Below are 16,899 nucleotides of genomic sequence, written 5' to 3'. Positions count from 1 at the left end.
TCTACCATTCCTTCATATTCTGTCTTTTGGTCCTTAAAAATTTGGGGGAAAAGGCTACAGACTGAATTTATTCACCCTAAGTTAGTAGCAAGCTGGATCAGAAAATGGTAGCTTTTAAAAGATTCAGAGAAAGTGTAGCTATGACCCCAAAGCTAGAAACCCCAATTTAGAAAATAATCCAAGACCCATAGGATACCTGGAAAAATCCTAAGAAGCTGACACTAAAATTACCTACAACCTCAACCCAGTAAGAAGAGAGGGATGCATCCACATCACCAGCAAGACTGTGTAGGCAACTCTCTAGGAGCTCAGACTGTCCCATAAACATCTGAAGACCACACAACAGTGTCCCCTATCTGTAAGTGCAGAGACCCCCAAAATCAAGAACACTAGAAAGAAATTATAGATTAAAAATGGCCAACAGGCACATGAAAAAGTGCTCAACATCACTCGGCATCAGGGAAATCCAAATCAAAACCTCAATGAGATACCACCTCACACCAGTCAGAATGGCTAAAATTAACAAGTCAGGGAACGACAGATGTTGGCGGGGATGCGGAGAAAGGGGAACCCTCCTACACTGTTGGTGGGAATGCAAGCTGGTGCAGCCACTCCGGAAAACAGCATGGAGGTTCCTCAAACAGTTGAAAATAGAGCTACCATTTGATCCAGCAATTGCACTACTGGGTATTTACCCCAAAGATACAAATGTAGGGATCCGAAGGGGTACGTGCACCCTGATGTTTATAGCAGCAATGTCCACAATAGCCAAACTGTGGAAAGAGCCAAGATGTCCATTGACAGATGAATGGATAAAGAAGAGGTGGTATATATACACAATGGAATATTATGCAGCCATCAAAAGGAATGAGATCTTGCCATTTGCAACGACATGGATGGAACTGGAGGGTATTATGCTGAGTGAAATAAGTCAATCAGAGAAAGACATGTATCATATGACCTCACTGATATGAGGAACTCTTAATCTCAGGAAACAAACTGAGGGTTGCTGGAGTGGTGGGGGTGGGAGGGATGGGGTGGCTGGGTGATAGACATTGGGGAGGGTATGTGCTATGGTGAGTGCTGTGAATTGTGCAAGACTGTTGAATCACAGATCTGTACTTCTGAAACAAATAACGCAACATATTTTAAGAAAAAAGAAAAAGAAGAAGATAGCAGGAGAAGAAGAATGAAGGGGAGTAAGTCAGAGGGGGAGACGAACCAGGAGAGATGATGGACTCTGAAAAACAAACTGAGGGTTCTAGAGGGGAGGAGGGTAGGGGGATGGGTTAGCCTGGTGATGGGTATTAAAGAGGGCACATTCTGCATGGAGCACTGGGTGTTATGCACAAACAATGAATCATGGAACACTACACCAAAACAAATGATGTAATATATGGTGATTAACATAACAATAAAAATTTTTTTAAAAAAGAGAGAAAACTATGTAAGAGGTTAACGAGAAAAGAGGGAGAGATGGACCCACTACTTGGTAGAATGCTAACAAATGGCAGAGAAAGCTGAGTACCTCTTTCACTTGTTTCTGTATTGTGTATCCAGCAGTATAGTCTTTGTTCCGGAAGTGGTAGGCCAGTTACCATTAACAGGCAGTTGACTATCGATGAGGACCTCTGGGTCGAATGGCAATGTGTTCACAAGCGATCATTTCTGTCTTTCCCAATTCCTATTAAAACCACCTTCGTGATGTAGAAGTAAAGGTGGGAGAGACTTACAACACCACCAAAAACTAAAGAAAAATGTCATTGCTATGCCAGAAACATTGACAGATTTCTGCTAGAAATGGTGTAAGAGAGACTATGTCTGACAGACACTATCAGCTCTCGATGCTTCATCCTGAGAATGAAGAGCACACAGTCTGGGCTCTCTTCACCACTGTGAGCATACACGGAAGCAGCTTGTAACTCTGGGCCACCCTCAGAGTTTATACATGATGAAGGCAGAGACAGTGACGACAGGATGGCAGGAGCTGTTTCCTGGTTGGGCTAACTGCATAGGGAAGAAGTGTAGGCAGCTTTGCTGCCTGTATCTATCTGCCTCAGGAAACAGCAGGTGCTGTTAGGACAAATCTTCGAGAGATGCTTGATTTATTGAAAGAGAAAAGGAAATGATGCCAAGACAGACCCTTGCTGGGAAGGCCCACAGCTCTGGCCTTTTCCATGTCACTTATAGAAAGAACCTGAAAAAGTTCAATACCCACTCCTGATTCTAAAACAATCAAGAAACACACCACTGTAAAAGAGGATGAGTAACTTCTTAATATAATAAGGTTATCTATCTGAAAAGTCACCATAATCATACCTAGAGGGGACATGTTAGTTTCAGATCCATTAATATCAGGAACAAGATAAGACACCCATTATGAGAGCAATTATCAACATTGTTCTGGAAGCCACAATCAGTATAATGGTTCAAGAATGGGAGGAGAGGTTATATATTAGGAAGGGAGGTGTGAACCTATTGCTACTTGGAGATGTGATAGAAAGCTTCGTGGCATTATCTGAAAAAATAAACAGAGAGAAAGGGCCACAATGGGTGCTCACAGATACCACCCCCTATTAGTTACCCACATACGGTTAATTTTTTTATTCTGAAATAAGATTCTATTCACAAGAACTACAAAATATGGAGTAACTGAAAGTAAAATTACAAGAATTTTTTTCTTTGTAAAAACACAGTGTAAAACTTACTGCAGGACATAAAAGGAAACATGAATGCATGGAAGGGCATACAATATTCCTTGTCTAAAAATGATAAAATGTCAATTTCCCCAAGATTATTATTAAATTTAAAGTATTAGTTTGAAACATATAAAATTGTCAATATTCTATCATTTTTTAACCTAAAAAGACTATAATTCCAATAAAATTCCCCACAGGATTACTTATGAATTTTATGAATAATATTAAAGAATTTTTAAATGATTTTAAGAATTTTTAAAAATTCTTGTACAATTACAAAAATTATAACTAATGTTAAAAGACAACAAACTGGGGGCGGAGCAAGATGGCGGAGGAGTAGGAGACCTAGATTTTGTCTGGTCTCAGGAATTCAGCTGAATAGGGATCAAACCATTCTGAACACCTACGAACTCAACAGAAGATCGAAGAAGAGAGTAGCAACAACTCTCTGAACAGAGAAGCGACCACTTACTGGAAGGTAGGACGTGCGGAGAAGTGAATCCGAGGCGATATTCGGGAGGATAGACGGCGGGGGAGGGGGCCTCCGTCGGCCGCTTCTGGCAAGTGCTAGAGCCGCGGAGCACAAAATCGGACCTTTTAGAAGTCGGCTCCGCTGAGGGACGTCGCTCCAGTGGCTAAGCGGGGGGTGGAATCCTCCCGGGACAGTGTGGTCTCAGGACCCTTGGGGTCACAGAAAGACCGGGGGTGCCTGAGTGCGGCAGAGCTCCCAGGTATGGCGCGGGAAAGCCGGCTGCAGAGACGGAGCCGAGGCGCGGGTTCTCAGCTCGGGGTTGCCATAAACTGTGATCCGCGGTCCAGTCGGGCCACTGCTCCTCCAGCAGGGACCCAACAAGCGGCGGAGCCGGGGAGACTCCCCTTTCTCTCCCGGGAGGAGCGGCGCGGGAGCGCACCGCAGGGATCTGCTGGGTTTGGAGAAGCCACACGGGGTCGGGTGCCAGAGATACAAACGCTCCCTCACAGGCCGGGTGAGCACGGAGTGCGGCCGGAGACCGGGGAGACGGGAGTGACTGCTTTTCTCTGGGGGCGCACTGAGGAGCGGGCCCCGAGTTCTCAGCTCCTCTGGGTGGAGATTGGGAGGCCACCATTTTCACCCTGGTCCTCCAAAGCTGTACCGAGAGCTTGCAGGGAACAAAAGCTCCCAAGAGCAAACCCGAGCAGCTTGCTTAGCCCAGACCGACAAGGGCGGGGCAATTCCGCCTCCGGCAAAGACATTTGGAAACCACGGCAACAGGCCCCTCCCCCAGAAGACCAGCACGAACAGCCAGCAAGCCAAGACCAAGTTTACCGATTAAGGAGAACGGGAGAACTCCAGTGCTAGGGGAATACTGCACATAGAATTCATGCCTTTTTTGTACCATGATTCATTAGTTCATCAAAGTTAATTTTTTTAACTGTTTTTTTTGTTTTTCTTTTTCCCTTTTTCAACCAACATCTTACCAATCCCTTTTTTAAAAAAAAACATTTTTTATTTTTCATTTTTAGAGTCATATTTTATCCCTTCATAGTAGTTACCCTTATTTTTGGCATATATATAGAAGTTGTTCTCTCTTTAAAATTTTGAGTTACAGTTTCTTCTAACAGATCAAAATATACCCTAAATCACTAGTGTATGGCTTTGTTCTAGTCTCCTGCCTGATCACAGTCTCTCCCTTTTTTTTTAATCTTCTTCTTTCTTTTTTCAAACAACTTATCAATTCCTTTTATAAAATTTTTTATAATTTTCATCTTTACAGTCATCTTCCATCCCTTCATTGTATCAACCCTTATTGTGTACATATATGTCTTTCTTCCTTTAAAATTTTAGGAGGCACTTTTTTATAACAGACCAAAATACGCCCAAAGTGTGTTGCACTGATCTATGCACTAGCCTGATCATATTTGATCATATTCTGCTTTTATTGTATTGTTCTGTTTTTGTTTTTATCTTTTTTTTCCTTTTTTTCTCTTTCTTTTTTCTTTCTTTCACTTTCTTTTCCCCTGGTTTCAGGTCTTTTCTGATTTCTACACAGTATATTTGTGGGGACATTGTTAACCTGTTAGCATTCTGTTCTCTCATTCATCTATTCTCCTCTGGACAAAATGACAAGACAGAAAAAATCACCTCAACAAAAAGAACAAGAGGCAGTATCGTCAGCCAGGGACCTACTCAATATGGACATTAGTACAATGTCAGACCTAGAGTTCAGAATCATGACTTTAAAGATACTAGCTGGACTTGAAGAAAGCATGGAAGTTATTAGAGAAACCCTTTCTGGAGAAATAAAAGAACTAAAATCTAACCAAGTCGAAATCAAAAAGGCTATTGATGAGGTGCAATCAAAAACGGGGGCACTAACTGCTAGGATAAATGAGGCAGAAGAAAGAATCAGCAATATAGAAGACCAAATGATGGAAAATAAAGAGGCTGAGAAAAAGAGAGATAAACAACTACAGGATCATGAGGGCAGAATTCGAGAGATAGGTGATATGATAAGATGAAACAACATTAGAATAATTGGGATCCCAGAAGAAGAAGAAAGAGAGAGAGGGGCAGAAGGTATATTGGAGCAAATAAGAGCAGAGAACTTCCCTAATGTGAGGAAGGAAACAGGAATCAAAATCCAGGAGGCACAGAGAACACCTCTCAAAATCAATAATAATAGGTCAATACCCCAACATCTAATAGTAAAACTTACGAGTCTCAGAGACAAAGAGAAAATCCTGAAAGCAGCTTGGGAGAAGAGATATGTAACCTACAATGATAGAAATATTATTTTGGCAACAGACCTATCCACAGAGACCTGGCAGGCCAGAAAGGACTGGCAAAATATCTTCAGAGCACTAAACAAGAAAAGTATGCAGCCAAGAATACTATATCCAGCTAGGCTCTCATTGAAAATTGAAGGAGAGATAAAAAGCTTCCAGGACAAACAAAAACTAAAGGAATTTGCAAACACGAAACCAGCCCTCCAAGAAATATTGAAAGGGGTCCTCTAAGCAAAGAGAGAGCCTAAAAGCAGCATAGATCAGAAAGGAACACAGACAATATACAGTCAGAGTCACCTTACAGGCAATACAGTGGCACTAAATTCATATCTTTCAATAGTTACCCTGAATGTAAATGGGCTCAATGCCCCAATCAAAAGACACAGGCTATCAGATTGGATTAAAAAACAAGACCCATCAATATGCTGTCTGTAAGAGACTCATTTTAGACCCAAAGACACCCCCAGATTGAAAGTGAGGGGGTGGAAAACCATTTACCATGCTAATGGACACCAAAAGAAAATTGGGGTGGCAATCCTTATATCAGACAAACTAGATTTTAAACCAAAGACTGTAATAAGAGATGAGGAAGGACACTATATCCTACTTAAAGGGTCTATCCAACAAGGAGATCTAACAATTGTAAATATCTATGCCCCTAACATGGGAGCAGCCAATTATATAAGGCAATTAATAACAAAAGCAAAGAAACACACTGACAACAATACAATAAGAGTGGGGGACTTTAACACCCCCCTGACTGAAATGGACAGATCATCTAAGCAAAAGATCAACAAGGAAATAAAGACTTTAAATGACACACTGGACCAAATGGACTTCACAGACATATTCGGAACATTCCATCCCAAAGCAACGGAATACACATTCTTTTCTAGTGCCCATGGAACATTCTCCAGAATGGATCACATCCTAGGTCACAAATCAGGTCTCAACCAGTACCAAAAGATTGGAATTATTCCCTGCATATTTTTAGACCACAATGCTTTGAAACTAGAACTCAATCACAAGAGGAAAGTCAGAAAGAACTCAAATACATGGAGGCTAAAGAGCATCCTACTAAAGAATGAATGGGTCAACCAGGAAATTAAAGAAGAATTAAAAAAATTCATGGAAACCAATGAAAATGAAAACACAACTGTTCAAAATCTTTGGGATGCAGCAAAGGCAGTTCTGAGAGGAAAGTATATAGCAATACAAGCCTTTCTCAACAAACAAGAAAGGTCTCAAATACACAACCTAACCCTACACCTAAAGGAGCTGGAGAAAGAACAGCAAATAAAGCCTAAACCCAGCAGGAGAAGAGAAATAATAAAGATCAGAGCAGAAATCAATGAACTAGAAACCAAAAGAACAGTAGAACAGATCAACAAAACTAGGAGCTGGTTCTTTAAAAGAATTAACAAGATTGATAAACCCCTGGCCAGACTTATCAAAAAGAAAAGAGAAATGACCCAAATCAACAAAATCATGAATGAAAGAGGAGAGATCACAACCAACACCAAAGAAATATAAACATTTATAAGAATATATTAGGAGCAACTCTATGCCAGCAAATTAGATAACCTGGAAGAAATGGATGCATTCCTAGAGATGTATCAACTACCAAAATTGAACCAGGAAGAAATAGAAAACCTGAACAGACCTAAAACCACGGAGGAAATTAAAGCAGTCATCAAAAATCTCCCAACAAACAAAAGCCCGGGGCCAGATGTCTTCCCAGGGGAATTCTATCAGACATTTCAAGAAGAATTAATACCTATTCTCCTGAAACTGTTCCAAAAAATAGAAATGGAAGGAAAACTTCCAAACTCATTTTATGAGGCCAGCATTACCTTGATCCCAAAACCAGACAAAGACCCCATCAAAAAGGAGAATTACAGACCAATATCCTGGATGAACATGGATGCAAAAATTCTCACCAAAATACTAGCCAATAGGATCCAACAGTACATTAAAGGATTATTCACCATGACCAAGTGGGATTTATCCCTGGGCTGCAAGGTTGGTTCAACATCCACAAATCAATCAACGTGATACAATACATTAACAAAAGAAAGAACAAGGATCCTATGGTCCTCTCAATAGATGCAGAAAAAGCATTTGACAAAGTACAGCATCCTTTCTTGATCAAAACTCTTCAGAGTATAGGGATAGAGGGTACATACCTCAATATCATAAAAACCATCTATGAAAAACCTACAGTGAATATCATTCTCAATGGGGAAAAACTGAGAGCTTTCCCCCTAAGGTCAGGAATACGTCAGGGATGTCCACTCTCACCACTGCTATTCAACATAGTATTAGAAGTCCTAGCCACAGCAATCAGACAACAAAAAGAAATCAAAGGCATCCAAATCGGCAAAGAAGAAGTCAAACTCTCACTCTTTGCAGATGATATGATACTGTATGTGGAAAACCCAAAAGACTCCACCCCAAAACTCCTAGAACTCATACAGGAATTCAGTAAAGCAGCAGGATATAAAATCAATGCACAGAGACCAGTGGCATTCCTATACACCAACAACAAGACAGAAGAGAGACAAATCAAGGAGTCGATCCCATTTACAATTGCACCCAAAGCCATAAGATACCTAGGAATAAATCTAACCAAAGAGGCAAAGGATCTGTACTCAGAAAACTATAAAATACTCATGAAAGAAATTGAAGAAGACACAAAGAAATGGAAAAATGTTCCATGCTCATGGATTGGGAGAACCAACATTGTGAAGATGTCAATGCTACCTAGAGCAATCTACACATTCAATGCAATCCCCATCAACACACCATCCACTTTTTTCAAAGAAATAGAACAAATAATCCTAAAATTTGTATGGAACCAGAAGAGACCCCGAATAGCCAGAGGAATATTGAAACAGAAAAGCAAAGCTGGTGGCATCACAATTCCGGTCTTCCAGCTCTATTACAAAGCTGTCATCATCAAGACAGTATAGTACTGGCACAAAAACAGACACATAGATCAATGGAACAGAATCAAAAGCCCAGAAATGGACCCTCAACTCTATGGTCAACTTATCTTTGACACAGCAGGAAAGAATGTCCAATGGAAAAAAATTTCCCAACAAATGGTGTTGGGAAAATTGGACAGCCACATGCAGAAGAATGAAACTGGACCATTTCCTTACACCACACACAAAAATAGACTCCAAATGGTTGAAAGACCTAAATGTGAGACAGGAGTCCATCAAAATCCTAAAGGAGAACACAGGTAGCAACCTCTTAAACCTAAGCCGCAGCAACTTCTTCCTAGAAACATCGCCAAAGGCAAGGGAAGCAAGGGCAAAAATGAACTACTGGGATTTCATCAAGATAAAAAGCTTTTGCACAGCAAAAGAAACAGTCCACAAAACCAAAAGACAACCGACAGAATGGGAGAAAATATTTGCAAATCAGATAAAGGGTTAGTATCCAAAATCTATAAAGAACTTATCAAACTCAACACCCAAAGAACAAATAATCCAATCAAGAAATGGGCAGAAGACATGAACAGATATTTTCTCAAAGAAGACATCCAAATGGCCAACAGACACATGAAAAAGTGCTCAACATTGCTAGGCATCAGGGAAATCCAAATCAAAACCTCAATGAGATAACACCTCACACCAGTCAGAATGGCTAAAATTAACAAGTCAGGAAACGACAGATGTTGGCGGGGATGTGGAGAAAGGGGAACCCTCCTACACTGTTGGTGGGAATGCAAGCTGGTGCAACCCCTCTGGAAAACAGTATGGAGGTTCCTCAAACAGTCGAAAATAGAGCTACCATACGGTCCAGCAATTGCACTACTGGGTATTTACCCCAAAGATACAAAGGTAGGGATCTGAAGGGGTACGTGCACCCCAATGTTTATAGCAGCAATGTCCACAATAGCCAAACTGTGGAAAGAGCCAAGATGTCCATCGACAGATGAATGGATAAAGAAGATGAGGTATATATACACAATGGAATATTATGCAGCCTTCAAAAGGAATGAGATCTTGCCATTTGCAACGACGTGGATGAAACTGGAGGGTGTTATGCTGAGTGAAATAAGTCAATTAGAGAAAGACATGTATCATATGACCTCACTGATATGAGGAATTCTTAACCTCAGGAAACAAACTGAGGGTTGCTGGAGTGGTGGGGGGTGGGAGGGATGGGGTGGCTGGGTGATCGACATTGGGGAGGGTATGTGCTATGGTGAATGCTGTGAATTGTGCAAGACTGTTGAATCACAGATCTGTACTTCTGAAACAAATAATGCAACATATGTTAAGAAAAAAGAAAAAGAAGAAGATAGCAGGAGGGGAAGAATGAAGGGGAATAAGTCAGAGGGGGAGACGAACCATGAGAGACGATGGACTCTGAAGAACAAACTGAGGGTTCTAGAGGGGAGGAGGGTAGGGGGATGGGTTAGCCTGGTGATGGGTATTAAAGAGGGCACATTCTGCATGGAGCACTGGGTGTTAAGTACAAACAATGAATCACGGAACACTACGTCAAAAACTAATGATGTAATATATGGTGATTAACATAAAAATAAAAAAATTTAAAAAAAGACAACAAACTGGAAAATATATTTGTTGCATATAAGAACATTAAGGGTACTGTATATACCATATAAAGAATTCTTATAAGAATCAACTCCTAAAAAAGAAAACAAATAAAAATAAGCAAAGGACACAGAATACAATTCCAAAAACAAGAAATGCAAATAGCTAAAATATGCAAACAGATGTTCAATCTCACTAATAATCAAAAAATTCAAATTAGCCATGTGATGCCATTCATTTTACCTGTCACACTGGCAGAGATTTAAAATATTGCTAATACCAACTGTTGATGATGATATGAGAAATAAGCACTATCATACAATGCTGACAGAAGCATTGCTTTTTTTTAAGGTTTTATTTATTTAGTAGAGAGAGAGCACAGGCATAAAAGAGAGTGAGAGAGAGAGAGAGCGAGAGAGCAGGATTAGGGGGAGAGGGAAAAGCAGACTCCCCGCTGAGCAGGGAGCCCAGCATGTGGCTCAATGCCAGGACCCTGGGATCATGACCTGAGCCAAACAGATGCTTAACTGACTGAGTCACCCAGGCGCCAAAAGGAGCATTACTTAATGACTTGATTACTTTCTGGAGAAAAATTAACAAAATCTACAAAAGTCATCAGCTTAGAAACTCCACTTCTAGGAGTTTATCAGCAAAAAAAAAAGAAAACTTCTTTTACTAATATCTTTGCATAGGACTATTCACTGCAGTGTTTCCTATGCTGGGAAAACAATCATCTTAATGGGCAAAACTAAGGTAAAGTTTAGGCACATGTCATATCGGGATAAAATGCAGTATTCTGCAATACTAGGCATAAAATGCATTATTATTGCAAAATATCTAGGATATTATAATTTAGATATTCTTACCTATACAAAAATAAATGGTTATAAAACAATGTGTATAGCATAATCCATTTTTTGATATACACAGGTGTATTTTTTGCATAGAAAAATCCTGGCAATTAAAATGTAAGTGTGCATGTGTGTGTGTGTGTGTGTGTGTGTGTATACATATGGAGAGAGAGTGAAAGAAAGACAGTGATCTCATTGGAGAAATCTTGCCTCTTCACTAGGAATCATTTGGTCGACTGAAGATATTTTTTCCTTCTCACAACTGGGCAGGGAAACGTACTAATGTCTAGTGGGTTGGGCCAAGAATGCTGCTAAGCATCCTAAAATGTACAGGATGGCCCTCACCTCAACAAAGAATTATCTGAGCCAAATATCAATAGTGCCAAAGAAGCTCGGATATATACATATATATTTCTGTGTATAGTACTTACGGGAATATTCTTTGCTTGGGCTCTTGTTTTTGGTTTTTGCTTCTTTATATTCTTCAGTGGTTTAAATGTTCTCGGCCAAGAGGCTCGATTCTTTTTAGAGTCAGAAAAATCATAAAATATTATCTAATTTGGAGGGTGGGGGAGATGCCTTTATAGTGTCACTTTCTGCTTCCTTCTTACTCTTTGCTATCCTTCTTTCTCTCCCTCCTCTGAACCACTATAATGCTTCCAGTGGTATCATATCATTTAGGACAATTATAGCCCATTTGATTTTATTCTGGTATAGCTTTCTGTCTCAACCATCCAACTAAATTATAAACCCTTTGAAGTCTTGGAACCATGAACAACTTTCGGAGGGGGATCATGTTTCCCAGCTGTCTGTCCCCAAACCTGACATGTGAGAAGTGTTTGGTACCTGTGTGTGAAAACAAGGAAGAGAGGAAGGAGGCAGAGAGGAGAGAAGGACGAGAGGGAGGGAGGGATAAAGCAGAAGAAGTCGCTAACCTTATAAATCTTCATAGTTTCCCCTGTTCCTCTCACCCCAACATCTGGCACAGGGTAGCCAACAGACCAGCAGCATGGTATAGAATGAGAGCTGTGTGGGATGGTAGAAAGAGCACCTGTTTGGGAGTTAGAGAGAGGGGTTCAAATTTTGATCCTGCAACTCAGTATTTTGGGGTGTTTCTTTGGGTTTTTGATTCTTTTTTTTTTTTTTTTTAGCAAACAGTGTTTTCCATTTGCCAAGCACTTTCTAAACATTTTTGTAAATATTTACTAACTGCGGCAGCTTGCACAGACATGTTAATCTTTCAGAGCCCGGATTCTACATCTCTAAAATGGGAACAACAGTACCTTGCACAGTGCTGTGAAGTGTAAATGTGATCGTGTATGTCCAGTGCTATGGCCAGGGCACCATGCGTGGCAGGCACTCAATATCATCATCGTCAACATCGCCGTCATTATCTTTATCATCCTGATCATCCAATGAAGTCTTCGCAGATGATGAGTTATTAATAGGCTTAATGGACTATGAGTTGTAAAATATATCTTGAAACTATTTCTCCAAATGAATTAATAGCTTGCTAGAGGGTGGCACCATGCTTCACACACTCTTAAAGGAAAAAATCTCAACTTCCTCCTGGGATATCACACTGGCTGGCTCACTGCCAAATCTGGGGGTTGATATGCAGGGAGTATTGGGGAAAGCCTGCTGGATAAGTGGGGTGGCTTTCCCATACAGTATTCTTAGCAATCTGCCTCAACCACTCTATGACCCTTGACAAGCACAGGGACTGCACGCTATATTCTTGGAAGCTATACTTAAGGACCAACATCAGAGTCATGGACTGGAGTGTAGGAACATGGGGAGAGAGGAAACGCTGATGCAGGGCCCAGAAAAATGCTTGGGGCTATAGGGGATGAGACTGTGGACAGATATGGGAAGAAAAACTATTGATTGTCCAGACTTTGCCCATGATTCCAGTATGTTACAATACATGGAATGGAGTGGCATCAGGGCATGTTGACACTGGACCTTGACCAGAGCTGAGTCAGATGGGATAAAAGATGAGACAGTTGATAGCAGAAGTCAACCGAATGGGGGGAGGATTCTTTGAACATATTTCATTGGTGTATTCCATTTGCCTCTCCCACTTTTCCCAGTCAATAAATCAATCAACCAAAATATTTCTTTAGCAACTACTACGTATCAGACCCATCCTAAGTGATTATTGGTTTTGCTGCCTTTTGATGATGTCTCCCAGAATCCAGGTCCCCCCATCCCCTTTTAAAATCTCCTTTCTTACCTATTATGGTGTGTTTTTCTCTATTCACACCTTCTTAAATAACACTGGAGGGCATTCCAGACCATTCTTCACTATCCACCATACTCCAGAAAGCTGAGTGAGTTTTGTCTTTTAATCCTGCAATGCACCCTCTAGCGTCTTCCAACCCACTTTACCCCAAATGTCTTCCTGGCCCAAATCTGAGGATACCAGCTACCACCTACTGCTGCCTGGCTTATGTGTGGACTTCTCCCTGTCTTTCCCACCTCTCTTCCCCAGTGCCTAGGCAAACCTCCAGACAAAGGCTGAGGATGCTAACTAGCCAGATTCCTGAATGTTGTCCACAACGCTTTCCCTTGGGAGAAGTGCCTATTCCATGGAGATCCATCATTCATTCCTGGAAACATGTAAGTACTTCACATTTTTTAGTTTTTCCCCCAGATACAGACAACATAGTTACACTTTCTCCAAGTCAACCTTGGTGCCAAGTCCTTTAAGTGTTATGTCTCATCTGATTAGCAAAACTCTTTGGTAATTATTGTCTTCAATTTATAGAACAGAGAGCTGAGATGGAATGAGGTCAAGTCACTTCCCCAAGGTCATGTACCTACAGGTGGTGAAGCAGCGATTCTAAGCCCAGTTTGTCTACCTTTAGTCTGTATTCCCAAATTCCATACTGGGTGGCTCAGCTGAGGATTTGTCTCTAATGAGAGGACAGTGAGGCTGAGAAAGAGGACCAGAGTTACTTTTGCAGGCTGGGTTCTCCAGGGAGTAGGCTCAGAGGTGGGGCTTAGTGTTTAGGTCATTTCTTGGGGAGAGGGCTGTAGATCAACACTCAAGGAAAGAAGGAAGGGAAGTGGACCAGGCAGAGGCAGAAATCAAGCTCAGTGCAGACTCAATGGCACCCTTGGCCAAGGTTGGGGAGCTCTAGAGATAAAATGGCCTTGAGTAGGGGTGAGGGGACTGAGACTAATTATCTTACCGTGATCGGTCACTGGATGTAGACGGCCCTCAGAAGTTTTAATGACATTATGCCAGGTAGCTCTTTGCTGCTGTTGTAACCCCTGGGAGCTGAGGGGAATGTAGGTGGTGCATTCGGTTTTTCCCTATAGTTACTAGCTAGTCAATGGTACAGCCAGAATGAGGATCTGGTCCTCAGACACCCACATGGACACGCTTGTACTTCTCTAGATAGTCTGTCACATTGCCATTGCCTTCCTAGTATTGACAGTTCCTTGTTGATTTTGAAGCTAAGTGAGAATCCAATAATTTGTATTGACCATCTTGATACTTATAAGCTGCCTACATGGGTACCCAAAGTAGATGTTGTTGAGTGTGTTAGTGGGATTTATGGGGGCCCCATATAGCATGACAAAACTGATAAAAGTGGAACCTAGACAGCAAATTCCATCTATTACAAAAGGACAATATACTTCCCTGAATTAGAAATCACTGTGAGACATTTGTGAATGATTTGGTGTCCTTGAAAGTTCACATCGAAAGAGAAGGATTTTGAATTCTTTGGGACTACATACAAAATCCATTGCACGCTTATGATCAGTCCTGACTTTTAACTTGTTAAAGTTATACATTTAGTATTTCCTCTAATCCAAGTTGCTTTAAAACACTTGCTTTTTCAGCCCCAAACTGCATTCCAATCCAAGAGTCGTAATCTGGGAAGTAACAATTTTCATATATTTTCATGTGATATAGCTTGTCAGATTTTTTCCTTGATAATTTTAATCAAATCATCTGTGGTTTAGTTAGGGCCTCATATTACTTTAAATTTCCAAGATCCTTAGAATTATCTGTACTATTTTTGCTCATTCTTATCTTGTTTTCTCAGAAGAAATCTAAGAAATTCAATCCAGAAAGATTCACCTCTGAAGATTTTTCTCAGAGAATTGGACAGTTTTAGTCACTTGAGGGGGAGTTCAGACGGGGAATGTTGGTAGTGGTGGTAATATTGTTTTTGGTGGTGGTGGTTATGTTGGGGATGTGGTATTGTTGTTGGGGTTGCGGTATTATTGTGTGTTGGTGGTGGTGGTAGTGACGTTCTTGTTGGTTGTGGTGGTAAAAGTATGTTTTGGTCGTGATGGTGGCAAGGAGTTCTCATACTGAGAAAGTCACACTTTAGACCATCTATTGAAAAGGAGCTACATATGAATTAGACACATTTGCTTCCTGTCCCAGTCTTCCAAGATTTGAGCCAAAATAGGGGTGAATAGTACTGGATAAAATCTTTTTTTGAGATGCTCACTAAAAATTCTTTCCCAGGAAACTATATTCCCTAGAGGAAAACAAGTCAGAGAAGAAAATTTCCTGCACTTCCTGAGAAACCAAAGTCATCATACTCCTATCACCTCAATTTCACTTTTGATGCCACAGCACACTTCTTGTGCCATTCAGGGTGTTTCCTTCCTCAGACCCTGGTAAGCCACATCACTCTCCACTTTGCCTTTACTTACCTCTTGCCTTTCACTTGTATCAACACATCCCCTGCCATACTTTTCTCAATTCTATCCTTGAAGATTCAGCTCAAATTTCAACTCCTTATGGGGTGAATCCTCCACCTTTGTAGAATTCTTATTCCCCTTACCATCAATACCACACAGTTTAGCACAATTATGTATTTGTGCTGTTCTTAGATGGTGCCAGGAGAGTTCATCTCATTCCCTAGATAGACTTTCAGCCCTACAAGGACGATGCCCTTGTATTGTGCTTTCCTTATATTCTCTAGAGGATCCACCACTCAGTAGGTACTTAACTGAATACCATACTTTACTATAAAGCACAAAGAAAGAACATCAAAGTGGAAACAAGGACCCTAGCCCTGGCTCTGCCCCTAATCCATTACATGACCTTAAGTCTTTACTTCACTTTTCTGGTCCTGTTTCTTCATCAATAAAGTACCTTAAAGAACCAGATGAATAATAATGATGATGATGATGATGATATTCGGCACTGTTTTCCGGGCATGTGGATGATATATAAATCTTTTTCGTATTTTCAAACAGCATTATTCAATGCATTGCAAGTATAATCTTTGAATTCACAATTTATTATTTCGGGTTAAAAAATAACTTTAGAGGGGAGCCTGGGTGGCTCAGTTGGCTAAGTGTCCTACTCTTGATTTCATCTCAGGTCATGATCTCAGAGTCGCAAGATCGAGCCCCATGTCCAACTCTATGCTCAGCACATGGAGTCTGCTTGAGATTCTCTCTCTCCCAACCACCCCCCCACCACTTGTGCTCTTTCTCTAGCTCTCTCTAAAATAAATAAAATCTTTTTAAAAACCTTCAGAGTTCTTGTTCCTGATGTTCTAGATGTTGGCTTAAACACACAGAATCATCCCTGTTATGCTTCTACACTCACAGAAGCGAGAGAGAATAACATTTAAAAATATTAATACACATTTAGCTGAGGTCAAAAGCAAGAGCAAAAACAGAGATTTCCAGTGACCAAAAAATTATAATGTGTATGTTTCTCTTAAAGAGAAAAAGGGAGATACAGAAAACACAGAAATGAATTTGGGCTGATTTGGAGGCACAGATAGGGTCAGACATGGATCTGGGCCATGCTGCAGAGGCTCAGGTGCTAAATCTGTCAAGTTTTAACTGTAATAGTCTAATCTTTTAAAGAAACATATATGTTAATGTGTAATTAAAGAAAAAATGCAAATGCAGAGTAAAAAAAGTTCAGGAACCAAACATGCCCAAAATGTTTTATAATGGTGGGACTATGAAAAATAGCTAAATAGCTATTTTCTTCTTTGTCCCTTTCTATAGTTTTTAGTT

The 16,899-nt window shown here is 40.6% G+C and overlaps 2 long non-coding RNA genes across 3 annotated transcripts in view; one reads left to right on the top strand and one right to left on the bottom strand.

Annotated features, from left to right (window-relative positions):
- LOC141374149 (uncharacterized) overlaps positions 1 to 16,899 on the bottom strand; it is a 67,049-nt gene that overhangs the window by 20,506 nt on the left and 29,644 nt on the right. The window lies entirely within an intron of this gene.
- On the top strand, positions 13,054 to 16,397 carry LOC141374148 (uncharacterized). Its single transcript, XR_012380788.1, has 4 exons — positions 13,054 to 13,220; positions 13,382 to 13,509; positions 15,380 to 15,534; positions 16,247 to 16,397. It is a non-coding gene; the product is annotated as an uncharacterized lncRNA (long non-coding RNA).

Source organism: Callorhinus ursinus, unplaced genomic scaffold (assembly GCF_003265705.2).
Source record: "Callorhinus ursinus isolate GAN/ISIS: 27379988/994484 unplaced genomic scaffold, GSC_fseal_2.0 scaffold14, whole genome shotgun sequence".
NCBI lineage: Eukaryota > Metazoa > Chordata > Mammalia > Carnivora > Otariidae > Callorhinus > Callorhinus ursinus.
The sequence above is the reverse complement of the archived record's forward strand: the minus strand, read 5'-3'. Positions and strand labels throughout refer to the sequence as shown.